Consider the following 14,006-nt stretch of genomic DNA (forward strand, 5'->3'; position numbering starts at 1 on the left):
CTCGAACATTTTGGCTCCTGAACAAATCCGGAAGTGACTGTTTCAATTTCAGAACTATTTTTGGAAGCTGAATGTCCAGTGGGGCTTCCACAACTTCCGATTGGTTGCAGGAGCTTCCTGCAGCCAATCAGAAGCCGTGCTTGCGTTTCTGGAAGTTTTGGGAGTCGAACAGACTTCTGGAATGGATTCCATTCGACTTCCAAGGTACGGGTGCTGCCGCACTAAATGATCTACTTTCTTACAAATTATTATTATTCATTTCATTTCTACACTGCTTTATATATTTTTAAGGAAAAAAATCTCAAACTGGTGGGCACATCAAAGTGAACACACAATCCAGAATAAAACATTACAGAAGAAAGTCATATGTGACACATATAATTAACAGGAAACTGAAACATTATCTTAAAGATTTCAAAATAAAGTATTACAAAGGAGGTCAGCTACAGAATGCACATTTAACAAAGCAAAATTAACACAAATATTGTCTTAAACATTTGAAAAGAAAGCATTACTTAAGGGTGTCAAATATGAAATGCACATTTAAAACAGCGTAATTAAGTAGAGAACAAAAATATTATCATAAACACAGAAGGTATCTGCTGTCAATCTTGCCAGTGGTTGTTTTTGATGGCTGCAGAAGCTCAGGCTCCATCACCTGGGTCTGCACTGAGACAGCCGATATGGCCTCTGGCCTCTTCCATAGCCTCAGCTCTTGTAGCTGGAGTCAATGAGGGCCCCCACCCTCCCGGGCCAGGTAGAAAAAAGGCCTGCAAGCAGAGAGAAGGTGTTCCAGGAATCACAGCCAAGATGGTCTCTCCAAATGTGGAGTGAGTGTTCTGCATCACCTGTAAAAGTCCTAGTCCCAGACACCAAGTGGGCATATATGGAATATTTGATCTTGAAGACGAAACTGATCCCAGGCTGTTCAGAGAAACTACTAGTGGCACCTTGAACTTGGCTTGGTAGCAAACAAGCAACCAGCACAGATATCTGAGCGCAGGAGTTATATGCTGACAGAATGCCTGGGACACCACTGCAATTTGCTCGATAAAGGCATTCAAAACTTAGAGATACAGTTTTGTCCATCTTTCCACATGCACCACATTTCCAATTGGCTGTTTTCTGAGTTTTTGCCCGGCTTCTAAGAAATACAAAACAGCACAGATGCAGCACAGTTCATTATCAGGCATAAATAGGTTCAGCAATCTGTAGGCTTGGTGAGAAAATAGGTGTTGCACCCATTATGATGGTACACTAGGTTTCTTTCCACAGGTCTTAGCCGAATGCATGCCAGATCCCCATTTTGGCTTCACAATCACATTTGCCACTTTTTTTTGTTTTGTTCCTGTTTCAGCTTTGGCACCTTTGTATGTTATTGCTACATCTATGGAGGAAGCGATGAAGCTGATTCAGGAATCAGACACTGGGGAAACCAACGGAAGGTTAGGAAAGTTGCGGCAACGAATAGCCAATAACCTGCTTGCTGCTAGGACATCATGCGGTTCAGCTGACTGATGTCATCATATGCTAGGGAAGGGCTGTAACTCAGTGGAAGGGCCATTGGCAGTATAGTGGTTAGAGTCTCAGACTAGGACCCAGAGGATGAGGGGTTCAAATCCCCACTCAGCCATATGAAGCATACTGGGTGAGCTTGGGAGCCAGCCATTCACCCACAGCCTATCCTACCTCACAGGGCTGTTGTGGATTAAATGAGGAGGTGGGGAGAACCAGGAACACCATCTTGAGCTTCATGGAGGAAAAAGGTTGTATATATAAATATAACAGATGGGGGGGGCCTCACATCTGGAAGCTAAATGCAGCCCTCTAAGGTGCTTTAAGGGACGCGGGTGGTGCTGTGGGTTAAACCACAGAGTCTAGGGCTCGCTGATCAGAAGGTCGGTGATTCAAATCCCCAGTTCGAAAGCATGTCAAAGTGCAAGTAGATAAATAGGTACCGCTCCAGCGGGAAAGTAAATGGCGTTTCTGTGCACTGCTCTGGTTCGCCAGAAGTGGCTTAGTCATGCTGGCCACAGGACCTGGAAGCTGTACGCCGGCTCCCTTGGCCAATAAAGCGAGATGAGCGCCGCAACCCCAGAGTTGGTCATGACTGGACCTAATGGTCAGGGGTCCCTAAAGGTTCTTTAGCAGGCCTGCAAGGGCTGCCCAAGGCTGTGTCCCCCGCCAGCCCTGCTTCATACCCACAGCTGACCCAGGACATTTTGCTGCTTGAGGCAAACAATAAAATGGCACTTCCCCTCCTTGCAACCTGACCTGGGATAGCATCCAGTGATGTTGCTCAGCTGATGGTGAGGCCTCCATCAGCAGACTGGAAAGGGAATAAATATTCTGGGCAATTCCTATCCCCTCTTACAGCCCCTACACCTGTAAATCTTCTCCATGGAGAAGAGATGTTGCAAAAAGAAAAAGAAAAGATTGCTCCCCTCCCTGTTTTGCTACCAGAAGGCTTACCTTCAGCTGAGCAGCATCACTCCATCCACCCCCATGTTTCCATGGGCTTTGGATTCTTGTTGACTTTGTATGCTTCAAAACCTGCAGCGTTATGGACGCCTACAAACGATTCAATTAAACAGGGCGTAATTAGTTGTGCATTCCTCACAACAGTTTATTTATGACCATGTGGCATCTCGGTTTCATGAGTTTGGGTGCGTCTGTGACCTTCTCAGAGCAAAGTGGGTGCCCTAATATCAAGCCGCAGTGATGAGAAGAACAAGAATGGTCCCGATCCTTCAGAAGAAGACTTTCTGAATCTGCCTTGCGTGACACAATCAGAGAAACCCTTGACCTAGGATTATTGGCTGATCTCAATCTTTGTCTCCAACTCCTACTGGTCTAGATTTATGTTCGTCTCCTACTTATCTAGCTTGGCTGCCAAGGGAAAGTACAAGCCATGGCAGAGCAGACTATCATTTACTCCCACCCATGATGCAGCTATGCAAAGCAGGCATCCTCTGTGTTCAGGCATGAATCTGCGCCCACTTCTTAAGTCATAAGGTAAGAGTCTGTTGGATCAGGCCAGTGCCCACTTAATCCAGCCTCCTGTTATCCCAGCCGCCAACCAGTTGCTGCAATGAAAGCATACAAACAGAAGAAGAAGAAGTGTTTGGATTTGATATCCCGCTTTATCACTACCCGAAGGAGTCTCAAAGCGGCTAACATTCTCCTTTCCCTTCCTCCCCCACGACAAACACTCTGTGAGGTGAGTGGGGCTGAGAGACTTCAGAGAAGTGTGACTAGCCCAAGGTCATCCAGCAGCTGCATGTGGAGGAGCGGAGACGCGAACCCGGTTCCCCAGATTAGGAGTCTACCGCTCTTAACCACTACACCACACTGGCTCTCAGAACCTGAGCTTGTGTACTCTCCACTTCTGTAATTTTCAGCGACTGGTATTCTGGGGTAATACACCTCCGACAGTGGTGGCAGAACACAACAGTTGTGGCTGGTTGACATTGATCACCCTATCTTTATCTTGCTCAGTGGTAGAGCTTCCGCCTTGCAAGCAGAAGGTCTCAGGTTCAAGGGGACGCGGGTGGGACTGTGGTCTAAACCACTGAGCCTCGTGGGCTTGCCGATCAGAAGGTTGGCGGTTCGAATCCCCGCGACGGGGTGAGCTCCCATTGCTCTGTCCCAGCTTCTGCCAACCTAGCAGTTCGAAAGCAAGTAGATAAATAGTGTGGTGGGAAGGTAAATGGCGTTTCTGTGCACTCTGGTTTCCGTCACGGTGTTCCATTGCACCAGAAGCGGTTTAGTCACGCTGGCTACATGACCCGGAAAGCTGTCTGTGGACGAGCGCCGGCTCCCTTGGCCTGAAAGCAAGATGAGCGCTACACCCCATAGTCGCCTTTGACTGGACTTAGCCACCCAGGAGTTGGCACCTAAGGATGGGCCAATGATCTGCCTTGGTATAAGACGGTTATGCTATTAACAGGATGGCAAAATCTAGAGAATCCTAATTCATATTTATTTATGGTTGTTTTCCTCCTCCCACGTAAGGCTGGGTGAGAAATCCTACGTTATGAATGTAAGAAAAATGACTTGTAAATGCATTTTTTACTTCTTTTTTAGCCAGTGCAACTGGTCATTGTAGACAACACTGAACTAGATGGACCAGTGGGTATAGGACTGCAGCCTTAGTGATGGGCAGAGACTGAACGACATGCACAAGGTCCCAGGTTTGATCCCTGGCATCTCCAGGTATGGCTGAGAAAATCTCCTGCCTGAAATCATCAGTAGATAATAGGTACTGAGATAAATACTATATATTATTTAGTCTACTAAAAGGCCAAGTGGAGCAAATGGATCTTCAAGGCTTCTTCTGAAGGGTACTGCTGAGGAGCCCAGCTATACATCCCAAGGGAAAGCATTTCATAAACTAGGGGCCACCACTGAGAAGGCCCTGTTACCTACTGTCCACCAATCTAACATATCTACTGAGCTAGATGGTCCAATGGGATTGTACAGGATTGTAGCCTTAGTTATGGCTTGGGGACTTAAGCTCATGTCAAAGGTCTCAGGTTTGACCCCCACCATATCCAGGGAGAGCTGGGAAAGAATTTGCTCTAGAACCCCGGAGAGCTGTTGCCATTCAGTGCGAGCAAAACTGAACCAACTAGACCAATTGGGAGACTCGGTATGAGGTAGTTCTTTATCTTCTTGCCTTGTGAATCAGATGGGAAAACCCACGGAATTGCAATTCATCAATTTTGACGGTTGTTTTTTCCCCCTCCAACAGTTGCCTTGCCCCTATCTAATCAGGGGGAAGTTTCCTGTGTTTGTTCTCAAACATTCGCCCCGCAGAAATGATAATGATCATTGCACAGCGTCAACCCAAGAATGCTAGGAAGCAGCACCCAGAAAGCATGAGCCTGGGAGACAAGGGAGTGAACAGCGAAGGAATCCCAGGGGAAGCTCAGGATGGGCGGAGTTGGCATCATTCTGGCCGATGTCCTGTCTTTAAAAATAAACCTGAGCCTCTAAACACAGATGGGCTCAAGCTAAAATTAAAACCCTTGTTTCCCCGTCCACTTCCTTCCATCTTCCTTCCAGTGCTTTGAGCTATAGATAGGAATCACAGAGTCTTTCCCAGTTCTCATATTTATTTGGATACACTTGCTTCAGCAGACCTCAGAGGAGGTTAACTATGGAATGACATGGTCCAAGGAAGCCAAACGAAAGATTGGGGCTTGATTTGATTCAGATCAAAGGCTACCAGGCCCCATAGACATGTTCTACCACCACTAGGTCAAGAGAGAGCCAGTGTGGTGTAGTGGTTAAGAACAGTAGACTCATAATCTGGTGAACCGGGTTCGCGTCCCCGCTCCTCCACATGCAGCTGCTGGGTGACCTTGGGCCAGTCACACTTCTCTGAGGTCTCTCAGCCCCACCCACCTCACAGAGTGTTTGTTGTGGGAGAGGAAGGGAAAGGAGAATGTTAGCTGCTTTGAGACTCCTTCGGGTAGTGATAAAGCGGGATATCAAATCCAAATCCAATATCACATTTTCTGGGAACCACAAGTAAGGAAACCACTGTTGAGTGCCGGTTTTGCTTATGGGCTTCTGATGGGCATTTGTTGGCCACTGTGAGAACAGGATGCTGGACTAGATGGGCCATTGGTCTGGTCCAGCAGGTTCTCCTTACACTGATACTTCTGCACAGTTTAAGCCACATTCGTATTCTGGACTACTATGTCCAGTTCTTGGTGGCATACTTCAAGAAGTCCAATGACACACTGGAGCATGTCCAGAGTGGGGTGACCAGGACACTGAGGGATCTGGAAACCAAGTCCTATGAGGAATGGCTCTGAGAGTTAGATTAGAGGAAGATATGAGAGTGGTCTTCAAATATCTGGATGGTTGTCATGTGGAAGATGTGTCAGACTTTCCCTCTGTTGCCTCAGCATTCCTTGGAATCATTCCATGGAAATTATGGGGCAGCAGATTTTGGCTAAAAGTTTTAAAAAAAACTTCCTAATGGTTCAATAATGGAGCAGACTGCTTTAGGCAGTGAGGTGCTTTCATTCAAGAAGAGTCTGGACAGGAATCTCTCAGAGATGTTGTGGCTGCATCCTGCAGCACCGATCCTGTGCTGCCAGTTGGGGATCAAGTTATATTATGAGGGCAATGAGTTATGGTTGCTGTCCTTCTTTATCTTTTTAGTGCTCTTTTAATTGGGGGTTGGGGTAGGGTGGGCCCTTTCCTAAATATTCTCAGATGAGAATGTTTAGGTATTGTGTTTTATGATTGTGTCCTATAGAGTTTTTATGTATCATTTTGGGTCACTCTTCTCTATTTGAAAGGCGATGAATGAATGCAATAAAAAATAATACCGGTAATTGTGCAGGGTGGGGTGCATAGTTTTAACTATGCAGCACATAGTTAAATTACAGAATGGGCTCCCACAGAAGGCAGTGATGACCACCAACTTGGATGGCTTTAAAAGAGGATTGGATGCATTTCATAGAACCATAGAGTTGGAAGAGACCACAAGGGCCATCCAGTCCAACCCCCTGCCAAGCAGGAAACACCATCAAAGCATTCCTGACATATGCCTGTCAAGCCTCTGCTTAAAGACCTCCAAAGAAGGAGACTCCACCACACTGCTTGGTAGCAAATTCCACTGCTGAACAGCTCTTACTGTCAGGAAGTTCTTCCTAATGTTTAGGTGGAATCTTCTTTCTTGTAGCTTGAATCCATTGCTCCGCGTCCGCTTCTCTGGAGCAGCAGAAAAAACCTTTCTCCCCCCCCCCTCTATATGGCATCCTTTTATATATTTGAACATGGCTATCATATCACTCCTTAACCTTCTCTTCTCCAGGCTAAACATACCCAGCTCCCTAAGCCGTTCCTCATAAGGCATCGTTTCCAGGCCTTTGACCATTTATGGAGTACAATAGCCATTGATAGCCACAGTCAGAGGCAGTCATGCACCTGAATACTAGTTGCTGGAAACCACAGGAAGGGAAAGTGTTTTTGTGCTTGGGTCCTGCTCATGGATTTCTCCCAGGCATCTGGTTGGCTGTTGTGAGAACAGGATGCTGGACTAGATGGGCCACTGGCCTGATCCAGCAGGGCTTCCCATTGGGGCATCTGGGTGGACACAATGGGCTCTTGACCTGATCTGTCAGGCTCTTATTATGTTCTTATTTATGATTTGAGCATTTCTTCAGCTAGGCACAATTCCTCACAATTGTGGCACTGAAACAGCTTCAAGAAAACCACCCGGTGTGTGTGTGTGTGTGTGTGTGTGTGTGTGAGACGAATGCCCTCCCCGTCAATTTCCTTCTATACTGTGCACCCATTCAGGGCTTTCGGTTGAACGTGGCTTGAGACAGCAGGCTGGCACATGTATGTCAGTTCGGCAGCTGGCAAATTATTCCTCCCATCTGCCTATCAAGCGAGGGCATCCATCCAGGTCACTGCCATGCCAAGTGCTAGCCTGAGAAACTGAACATCCAACGAACAATGGAGCAGCCAACCCACCTTACTGTACCTGCATCCAGTTCCAGGTGAGAATTCTCCTCCCCTCCAGCTACAAACTGCCTTTGCTGGGGCCATTGGAAGGCCAGGAGGTGTGAGGTACCCATCCCTCATGTCGTGACTTGATGCTCAGTAGCATTTCATATTTTAATTTCTGCAGGTGACTTGGGGTTTTTTTTTTTTTTTGGCTGTATATATTTGGCTATATATTCAGTTCACAAATCCCTCTGTACTTGAGTGCAAGGAAACACTTGAGATCCTGGTCAAATTAATAACTGTAGCAACTCTGCAGGCATTTTTTCGCACATGGCAAGCACACCTCTCCATTTCCTCACCAGGTGACATCTTTCTGCTGTAAACGGGCCACTGCAAATATGCCGATGCAAGAAGAACTGCCGCGTTACCTTCAACGCAACGGAGTCAGTTTGCTCAACTCACCTCCTACTAGGGATTTCTTTTTTTAAAAAAAATTGCATAGAAATATGCACGCTTGATAGGAGCCAAGGGTGAGAAGCAAAACAAAGCATTGAAGCTGGAATCAATGTATACGGGTGACAGCTCAATGGCAGGCCATGTAGGAAGATAGGAAGCTGCTGAGTCAGACCCACTGGTCCATCTAGCTTAATACTACCTGTGCTGACTGGCAGCAGCGATCGAGCTTTTCAGATTAGGACATTACCAGCCCTACCTGGAGATGCCAGGGATTGAACCTGGGACCTTCTGCATGCAAAACAGATGCTCGACCTACTGAGCCATGACTCTGTTGGTTAGAGCATGGTGCAGATAACACCAAGGTTGCAGGTTTGCTCCCCATATGGGACAGCTGCACATTCCCACATTGCAGGAGGTTGGACCAGATTATCCTCAGGGTCCCTTCCAACTCTACAATTCTCTGATTCTATATATAATGCAGGAGGACTTACATTCGAGCAAACATAGCTAGGCTTTCTGCAGCTTAGGAACAGAGGATGTTGTCAGACCATTGGGTCCATCCAGCTCAGCATTGTCTAAACTGAATTGCAGGATTCAACCTGGGACTTCAATATCCAATTCATTATTTTTACACAAGTGGTAAGGAGGGAATTGAGGACCTTGTAGGCACCAGAGGAAGACAGAGGAAGACCTTGTGCTTGCAGGCGCCACACTGGAACACTAGAATTAAACAAATCAGTGTAATAGGACAAGAAGCACTTTGACATGTGTAATCAAATTGCTGTTTTGGTCATATAGCTTACAACTTTTAGCTGTCCTTAAGTAAATTAAAAGAAGGATGAGCTAGTACCTGTCCTGATCTGATGCATACTTACCCAAAAGCAAATCCCATTCTCCATATATCATATAATATATTATATTTATATGCATAGACAACTTGTACATGCACAATAGGTTTTAACAACACAATTCTAACCCCAACGTTCAATACAATTTACGCTCAAGTAATTCTATCTAAGAATGCAACCTCAGTAGCAACAAGGGATAGAAAAATATGTCCATTTCAGTTTCTCTCAGTTCCTCATTTCCCCAGTTGTAAATTCAGTTCTCCTCATCTCTGCAACCATTTGCTATTTTCTTTACCAAAAAAACAAAAAACAAAAAACCCAACCCTCATGAAAATTCACCAGCATTTTTGTGACAATTTCTAACGAACACATGCTTACAGGCAGTTTTGACCAAGACACACATTTTGTGCAAGCAGTTCCCCGTAGTATATGCATTCTCACACAAATAGGTTGGAGAACTGAATTGCAAAATTTGGAGAAGTGCAACTTTGGAAGAATAGCTCTGTTTTGGTTTGCACTTCGGCTCGAGAAATGCAAATCAGGTTGTTTCTCCTTAAAAGGCAAGCAAAATCAAATCCTGCCCCTCATCCTCAATCGCCCCATATGTCCATGGTGTGTGAGTACTGTGGGGAGGTTAAAAACAAGTTAGCTATTCACCTGTAAAGTATTTAAAACACCCACTATTGAAGGTCTTCAAACCGAACTTCCAGTTCCTATCAATTGTGCAGGACTGTTGCGTATCCATTTCTGATTTTTCAGTCCTGCTGAGTTCGAAAAACAAAGGTGTCTTCATGGCAGACAATGGGGAACTGTTTCCCTTAATGAAGAACAGTTGAGAGCTATGGAGACAGCACCCACTGCAGAGGAACGAAGGCTGTGAGCCTAAGCAATGCACTCTGGCTAATGAACACCAGTTGAGAGGTGCCGGCAGCTCCTAACAGGAGCCTTTTCTATTGGGAGGGAGGGAAGAGGGGGATGTCTTATTCCTTTCTTCCATTGAGCCCTAGGTTTTTCCTTCTTTCTTTTTTTGAAAAGGGACACTAACAGAGGCGGGAGAGTGCTTAGGGTCATCTGTCACTGTGATGGCTCCTGACCTGACAACCTCTCGAGTCACGCTCTTTGACCTCCGGGGTCGACTTCTCCAACCAAACACGGATGCTTAGCCAGAAGTTCTCTATTGACTACCTGTCAGAGGGCACCTGCTTCAAGAACCTCCTCCCCCCCCCCCGAGGAATTAGCCACCAAACGGGTCGCTGGGGAATCATTCGCGAGGGGGAGCCATCATTTAGACTCCACCTGGGAAACCAATCCCCCTAATTACCCGGCTGAAGGAGCTCATGTTTTAGGCTTGTCCCCTCTATCTTTCACTCCTTTGTTATCACTCATTCTTTGGTTCACACATTCTTTGAGTGTGTGTGAGTGAGTGAGTGTGTGTGTGTGTGTGTGAGAGAGAGAGAGAGAGAGAGAGAGAGAGAGAAATATAGTGACAGAGATAGAGAGCTATTATCTCTCTCACTCTTTCTTACACACATTTTCTCTAACACACATTTTTGCTCTCCAACACACACAGAGACTTGCTCTCCCCCCCTCCTGTTTGCAATCTCTCTCTCTCTCTCTCTCTCTCTCTCTCTCTCTCTCTCTCTCACACACACACACACACACACACACACACACACACACACACACATTCTCTCACACCCCTCTGCTACACACCCACACACGTTATCCCCCCCACATTTTTCTTTCTCTCTCACACACTTTAGTTCTCTCACACACACCTCTCTCTGTTACACACACACACACACACACACACACACACACCATTTCATTTCATTTCATTTCAATGCCACCTTTATCTTCCAAGGATCTCACGGTTGTGTACAGTGGTGCCTCAATTCATTTTGCGAAAAATTCACCTTGCGAATCGCGGCTTCCCATAGGAATGCATTGAAATTTCTTTTTTCTTTTGCCCATAGGAACGCATTAATTAAATTTCAATGCATTCCTATGGGAAACCGCGATTTACAAGACGAATTTTTCGCAAAACGAAAACGATCAGATCGCAAGACGCATTCGTCTTGCGGAAAATTCGTCTTGCAGGGCATTCGTCTTTCGAGGTACCACTGTACATGCTTCTTCTCCTGACCATTTCACCCTCACAACAACCCTGTGAGGTAGGTTAGTCAAAGAGTCAGTGCCAGGCCTAAAGTTACCCAGTGAGCTTCATGGCTGAATGAGGATCCAGATCTTGGTCTCCCAGATCCCAGTCCAACACGCTAACCACTACACCACACCCGCCCTCTCCCCCCCAAACCCTCACATCCATTCTGCCTCACCCCTCCCTCCCTCCCTCTCACTCACTGTCTCTCTCACACATTCACACACCTACATAAGACTTCCAAAGTGGGCAACATTTTGAAACGGCAACCGAGACGCTATGTAAAGGTGCAATTCAAAACAAAACAGAACGCCAGCATTGGTCCAAGGTATTGTTCCGCCTGAGGCAAAGGACGAGATGTCCTCACCCCCACAGCCACATAGACCGAAGCCAACTCTCCGGGAAGCTATATTTCACTTGAACCCTGGCGCAGAAGTGCCAACTTGGGAGGGAGGTTGTGGGGGCCGACATCGTCTGTGTGACATCATGCATGATGTCATGTGCATGACACCTTGAAAGATCCAGGGGCCGGAGTCTAATGTGGCAGCAGCATGACTTCAATGGCCAATGGCTGCTCCTCATCCTGCCACCACAGCCATTGGCTGGGGGCTGCTTCCCCCCTCCTTCCCCTCCATGGCAGGAAGAGGAGCTGGCCACTGAAGCCATACTGTGCTTCACTTTACTCTTGGCCCTGATTTTTTAAAAGCTGTTCCCCCCCCCACAAGAATGGGGCGAGGGCAAAAGGACTGGGCTCCCAGGAGTTGGTGCCCCTGTCCTGGTGACAATATGGTCTTGCATCCTGCCTGAGGGCAACACTCCGGCTTAGAGGGTTTAGCGCAGGCTGCTAATGGATGAGCAATTGGGAAGGGGCTTAGGAGCAATGGACCGGGGGAACTGTCACTGCTGCACCCCCCCCACTCCACTGTAGCCAGAGAAGGCTGGTTAACTCTCCCTAAAGTTGGGGCTGAGCTGACAAACCACTGAGTGTTTTCGCCTGGTTGGAATGTGTCCTTGTCGCCTGCACTAACTGCCCATCTGCTACTGAGCCGGGTTTGAGGTCCTTTTTATTAAGCAACAAAGCCCCGTAGAACTTAGATCCAACTACAATTACAACGAATAAAGGCTCGACATATATTGCTTTGCATGTCATGCATCTATCTCATATATTGGTTTCACCTTTTAAGTTGCCAGTCTGAAATAAATGAACTTTTCGACGATATTCTAATTTTCCGAGTTTCACCTGTAAAACTCCACATGGCTCTCCCCAAAGAATTCTGGGAGCTGTAGTTTGTTACATGTGCTGATAGTTGTTAGGAGACCCCATTTCCCGCTCAGAGCTACAATTTCCACAGTTCCCTGGAAAGAGGGATTGATTGCTAAGCCAAATTGAATTGCTCTATTCGCATTGATTTTATGTAACCTGTCTAAAGATTTTATTATATTGAGTGGAGAACCACGGGGAATCAAACATGGCCCTCCACGCCTCTCTACAGGCTCTCAGAACTCTCCGTAAGCCGCACCCACCACTGGCTTTACTTCACATCCCAAATATTTTTTGTCTGGCTGGAGTTCCCTGAGAAGAGGGGTTGATTTTTAAGCCACTCTAGGAATTGCAGCTCTGGGAGGGGAATAGTGGTGGTCGTGGGTCTCCTAACAGCTCTCAGCACCCTTAACAAACAACAGCTCCGAGGATTCTTGGGAGGAAGCCCTGACTCTTTAAAGTAGCATCACTTGGCTGCAGCCAATCGGAAGCCGCACCTTAGTTTCCGAACGTTTTGAAAGTCAAACGGACTTCCGGAATGGATTCCGTTCAACTTCTTAGGTAACACAGTACTGCGAATATATGGTGTAAATGTGGCCTCAGAGAAACTTAAATGAGCATATACAGACACTTCAAGTGTCCCTATTTTCCAGGGGCTCTCCTGGGTTTACAAAAGCCATCCCGATTTCTGATTTGATCCCGAAATGTCCCACTTTTTCTTAGGATGTCCCTATTTTCATGGGAGAAATGATGGAGGGTAAGCATGTACTCCCATTCCTTCTTTTACAGTTTAGAGCAGTGGCCCATGGCTTCTCTCTCTCTCTCTCTCTCTCTCTCTCTCTCTCTCTCTCTCTCTCTCTCTCTCTCTCTCACACACACACACACACACACACACACACACACACAACACATGGTGGATTGTCAGAGCACATTTTTGTGCCCACTCCTTGTCCTCCTCCAAAACTTCCCACTGCACCCTGGGAGTCCAACTTACAGATGTCGGAAGAACACTTTTTCTGCTGAGGTCTTTGGCGTAAGGTCATCCTACTTGCTCTACCTGCCAGAGACTGCTGAGCAAGGGGAAATTTGATCCCCCAAGCAGGTCTGGGCACTCCCAAACAGAGGACGGTGTTGTGTGTCACAGAAGGACACGGGGCGTCGTGTTCTTTCAAAGGCTTCTCTGTTTGGAATAACTTTTTGTGGACGTTTTCGGAGTGCCCTTTGCCCCAGTCAATGGCTGGGTTTTTCCAGGCAGCCTTCCAAGAGGTTCATTCCATCGCTGTTCCCCAGCACATCTCTGTCAACCCCCTTCTATTAGGACAGATCAGAAAAAAATTGCAGTGAAATTCTAATTCCTGCCCCCGCTCCTCCTCCTCCTCCTCCTCCTCCTCCTCCTCCTCCTCCTCAAGGAAAGGCTCTCTATTGACAAAGGCAGGTCCCCCCCCCCTCCGCGTTATGGGAGAGGGGGAAAATGTGTTGTAGGCTGCAATCGGGAAGGGCCATAGCTCAGTAGTTGAGCATATACAGTGGTACCTTGGTCCTCAAACGCCTTGGTTCTCAAATGCCAAAAACCCGGAAGTAAGTGTTCTGGTTTTCGAACGTTTTTCAGAAGCCGAATGTCGGGTGTGGCTGTGGCCACCTGCACCAATCAGAAGCTGCACCTTGGTTTTTGAACATTTCGGAAGACAAATGGACTTCCGGAATGGGTTAAGTTTGGCGCTTTTGTTTCTGCTATTTATTTTGCTTTTTTGTTTTTGAGGCTTTTTCGGTTAATTTGTTTTTGTGACTGTGTGGGACCCAGTTCAACCAT

At 46.8% G+C, this 14,006-nt stretch overlaps 1 long non-coding RNA gene across 1 annotated transcript; it reads right to left on the reverse strand.

Moving 5' to 3' along the window:
• Window positions 1-439: 439 nt before the first annotated feature.
• LOC118076120 (uncharacterized) lies at window positions 440-13,255 on the reverse strand. Its single transcript, XR_004691470.3, has 3 exons — window positions 13,191-13,255; window positions 2,473-2,571; window positions 440-1,144 (listed from the first exon to the last, which is right to left on the reverse strand). It is a non-coding gene; the product is annotated as an uncharacterized LOC118076120 (long non-coding RNA).
• Between the last annotated feature and the right edge of the window lie 751 nt (window positions 13,256-14,006).

Source organism: Zootoca vivipara, chromosome 16 (genome assembly GCF_965207765.1).
Source record: "Zootoca vivipara chromosome 16, rZooViv2.hap1.1, whole genome shotgun sequence".
Lineage (NCBI taxonomy): Eukaryota > Metazoa > Chordata > Lepidosauria > Squamata > Lacertidae > Zootoca > Zootoca vivipara.